The sequence below is a fragment of the Schistocerca serialis genome, chromosome 5 (assembly GCF_023864345.2).
Source record: "Schistocerca serialis cubense isolate TAMUIC-IGC-003099 chromosome 5, iqSchSeri2.2, whole genome shotgun sequence".
Taxonomy (NCBI): Eukaryota; Metazoa; Arthropoda; class Insecta; order Orthoptera; family Acrididae; genus Schistocerca; species Schistocerca serialis.
In genome coordinates, this window is record NC_064642.1 from 476,323,198 (window position 1) to 476,328,317 (window position 5,120).

Here is a 5,120-nt window from a genome sequence, read left to right on the forward strand (position 1 = left end):
TTTTCAACATTCTTATGTAGCACATCTCAAACGCTTCGATTCTCTTCTGTTCCGTTTTTCCTACTGTCCATTGCTTCGTCGGTTGTGGATCCTTTTGCTTCCATGGTAGCAGTATTCCTATACTCCGTCTTCTTTTTAACACCAGCCTTTCGGTGTTGAGTTTCTCACTATTCTCCTTTCTGCTGAATCTCATTACTTTTGTGGTTTTCTGGTTTACCCTCAAACCATATTCTGTACTCATTAGACTGCTCATTCTATTCAACGGATCTTGTGATTCTTGTTCACTTTTACTGAGGATAGCAATGTCATCATTGAATCCTGTCATTGATACCCTGAATTTTAATTCCACCCTTCAACTTTTCTTTTATTAGTGTCATTGATTCTTCGATGTACAGACTGAAAAGTAGAGGTGGAAGACTGCATCCCTGTCTTACACGCTTTTTAATATGAGGACCTAGTTCTGGGTTTTCCAATCTTATTCTTCCCTCTTCGCTCGAGTACGTATGGTATATCACCCACATTTCCCCTGTAGCCTACTCCTATTTCTCTCAGAATTTCAAACATTTTTCGCCATTTCGCATTGTCAAACGCTTTTTCTACACCTACGAATTCTATGCGTGTAATTCGATCTTCCTGCAAGCTTACTCAGGTAGTAAAGCATGAAGTCAGAAATGTCTCTCAAGTGCCTTTACCTTCCCTAAAGCGAAATTGATCGTCATCTAAGAGATCACCAGATTTCTTCTCCGTTCCTCTGTACATTATTATTGTCTGCAGCATGAAATGCTAACATGGTTGTGCCACTGTTTCATATCCAAATCCCCTTCCTATCTTCGGAATTGTGTGGATGATAGTTTGTCCAAAGTCTGACAGTAGGTCGGCAGCCTCATAGATTCTACACACCAACTTGAATAGTAGTTTGGCTGTCATTTCCTCCAGTGATTTTAGAAATTTTGATGGAATGTTATCTATCCCTTCCGTTTCATTTGATCTCAAGTCTTCCAGAGCTCTTTTAAATACCAAGTGTACTACTATATTAAACTGCTGTCTGCGCTTCATCAGCGCTAAATTAAGATCTTATAATCAGGCTGGGTATGTCTTACATTCCAGTATTTGATTTTCGAATCTCTGCCTGACCATGACGTAATCCACAAAAATCTTCCCCTGTCTCCGGGTCCTTTCCAAGTATAGTTCTTTGTCTTGTTGTTGTTGAACAGAATATTTGCTACTATCATTTACAATGTATTGCAGAAATCAATTACTCTTTCTCCTCTTTCATTCATACTGCCTATACCATATTCTCCCATAACCCTTTCTTCTATTCCTTCACCTACAACCACATCAAATCCACCATATTAAATTTTCACTTCCCTTCACGTACAGAACTGCCCGTTCAGTATCTTCATATACTTTCTTTATCTCTTCATCTTCTGCTTTCGATGACGGTATGTGTACCTGAACTACCACGGCCGGGGTTGGTTTTCTGTCGAATCAGATGAGAGTAACCCTATCGCTCAACTGTTCACAGTGGCTCATTCTCTGGCCTGCTCTATCATTTATAACGAATCCTACTCCTGTTATACCACTTTATGCTTCTGTTGATATTACGCGGTACTCATCTGACCAGAAATCCTTGTCTTCTTTCTATTTCACTTCACTGACCACCACTATATCTACATTGAGCCCTTGTATTTCCCTGTTCAGATTCTCTAGCTCTTCTTCTGCATTCAGACTTCTGATATTCCACGCTCTGTCCCGTAGAGTAGTACCCCTTTGTTGGTTATTCCATCTTTTGACCATCGTTACCTCCCCCTTTGCAGTCTCATCTTGGAGATAGGAAAGGGGGACTAATGTTGAAGCTTTTACCAATTGAGAGATCGTCATGACACTTTTTCAATTACATTCCACATGTTGTGAGGGTACACATTGTGTCTTTCATACAGTGGGTTTCACTGCCTTCTGCATCCTCATGCCCCTGATCATTGCTGAGTCTTCCGCCTTTTGGGGGCAGTTTCCCATCCCAAGGGCAGGGAAGTGGCCTGAAACTCTGTCCGCTCGTCCATCCTCTTTGACAGAGTTGTTGGCAGAATGAGGGTGACTTCTAATGGCGGAAGACTTCGGCCGCCATTTTGGAAGATTTTTATTCAAATTATAAGCAGTGGCTGGATTTGAACGCAGTACCCATTACGTTTTCTTTACCACTGAGAGACGCTAAGCCTCGACGACGGGTTCACATATTAAAAAAATCCGTAAACTTGAATACTGATTCATTTATTTCTTTATAAGCTGTAGGAGACGTGGTATAGCTTAAGGTTTCTTGTTGCCATGGGCGAACGTCGATCAGCTGGGTATAGTGTAAGGTGACGTGTTAACTCGTACCGCGCATTGTATAGCCTTGACCACTCGCCATATGTCCCCGGCGCGCATCAAACAAGTGAAAAAAGAAAACGAACCACTTTGTAGTTTATATCAAAAAAGTACTTTATAATAAACTCTTTAGATTAATTATATAGAGTACCATATACCGAATACGCTACGAAGTTCTCCAAGATACTGTGCAACTTCTATAAGATTTTAAAAGACTATGTACACTGGTGCTGCCAAGAAAGAAAGGAGTAAGTACACGAGTGTTAGTTAGTCACTATGTCCGCATTCAGTTTAATTGAAAATATATGTTGGTGGCCCTTCACATCTGAAGCGCTGCACACACGAATATCGTTATCACCATTCCATGTCTTGATAAACAGGTTTTATCTAACGAAACTACAAACACAAAGAAATAGAGGAGTGACTGCACAGGTCTGCAGGATCCATTCACTCAGACTGACAGTAAAAAACAAACCCCGAAGACATCAGTAGTTGTGAATATAAGTATCGTGTGACTAGGGCCTCCGTCGGGTAGACCGTTCGCCGGGAGCAAGTCTTTCGATGTGACGCCACTTTGGCGACTTGCGCGTCAAACATCAGTAGCTAAAAGTTTCACTTTATGTGCATAGTAGATGAGTAACTGCTTTACCCTCATTACGTTCCACAAAGCAGTGCACATGACGACCGTTTCACGTTCAACTGATTAACAGGTGACTGCAGACTCTACATTTGGGTAAGTAAGCAGTATGCTACGTATGTCAATTCGGTAAGTATTCCAGTGAAATTTGTCAGTTTTGTCAGTTGCCCACAGTTCCCATTTGTTCGCCTATAAACGAAAATATAACCAGATAATTCCATAAGCATATAAAACACAATTTCGCTATGACTAATAGAATTTACACTTCGTCTTGTGAAGAGAATGCAGTCTTACATTTCTTTACATAAGGCTGACATGCTAGTGTACACGTCACGCTATTTGTAGTGCGTTGGTTGAGTTTCCTGTTTCCTCGTCTTCGTGATGTACTGCCGTATGTTGGTCTAATTTCTCAGTCGCACAATGCTAGCGACTACTTACATAATGAATCAGTTTATTACATAGTACAAAGCGCTGCAGTCATGGACTGTGCGGCTGGTCCCGGCGGAAGTTCGGGTCCTCCCTCAGGCATGGGTGTGTGTGTTTGTCCTTAGGATAATTTAGGTTAAGTAGTGTGTAAGCTTGGGGACTGATGACCTCAGCAGTTTAGTCCCATAAGATTTCACGTACATTTGAACATTTTACACAGTACAAATAACGATTAGTAGGTTCTCGTATCCCTTATCAGAATGATACATATTTGGCTTCGTAACATTTGCTGACAGTTTTGGGCTCCCCACCTCAAATTTGTGCATGTGCCCTTTTGTAATAGTCCTGGAAGTTTGTATCATCACTCAGGGAACACCTTGTAAAAAGAACTCTGAGTGGCCTGATTGCCTTTTACTGGAATTTCGAAGAAACAGGAGTGCGTCATATAATTTTATGGTTTAGGTCTAAGGTAGTCTTAGAATCGATTAGGTTTTCAGCGTAGTCATGAACGTATTTGTTTAAGGTACATCACATATGAGGGTGTAATATTAATATTGAAGCAATGTAACAATATAAATTCTTCAAATATTTCCTTCCTTCGCAATTCGGAGTTTGATTAAACTGAATTGTGCGATTAAACTGAAACAAGTGGCAAATTTCCATGATTTCAGTTCGTGGACCCTCACTTTCCCTGGGGAGATTAACACCTGCTCAAGTTTCCATATCTTACGTGTATATTCCGCTGTTGACAGAAAGTACTGATTTAAGCTCACCCCTTGATAATCTTTCTGAATAACCGAACGGTATACTTGCTACATACACAATTCTTTCATATTTAATTCGGAAAGGCTGCGAATACTTTTCACCGAATTCCGGCTGTGTCATACAGATCTGAAGATGATCAATGTGTGGCCTAAACTGGCTACGGTGATTATCACATTATGCTACTATGTCTCAAATAAAAATTTATATACGTCACACTTATCCATTGACAGAATGTCATAGTTTCCAACACATTCATTAATAGTAGCGGCGAAATAATTTAAACGAGTCACGTAAAGCAATATTTACTTTTGTAATCAAATGGTTCAAATGGCTCTGAGCACTATGGGACTCAACTGCTGTGGTCATAAGTCCCCTAGAACTTAGAACTACTGAAACCTAACTAACCTAAGGACAGCACACAACACCCAGCCATCACGAGGCAGAGAAAATCCCTGACCCCGCCGGGAATCGAACCCGGGAACCCGGGCGTGGGAAGCGAGAACGCTACCGCACGACCACGAGATGCGGGCACTTTTGTAATCGTCCAACATATTTTAATGGTTCGTGAGATTATTTCATTCGTTTGGAAGACATCTGGAAATGTACCAGGGCGCAATAACCAATAGAGTTTTATGAAATGTTATCGTTCATCATCGCACAAATCATTGTAAAATGAGTAACAGAACTGGAGCTTTCAGTATATGTTGGAAATCCTTGACTACCGTGAAGAAACGACAGTTTTTAGTACATATCGTAGAACGAATGCGCAGTTTCAACGATCTGTTTCAATGATCTCTATTTACAGTTATACTTTTTTACGTATGGGAGTAACGATTGCTGATATGCTGATTATAAGAAATGAGGCGCTAATCCATGTTTCAATAATTTTAATTTTAACACGTATTATTAATAAGCTATTGGATTATGG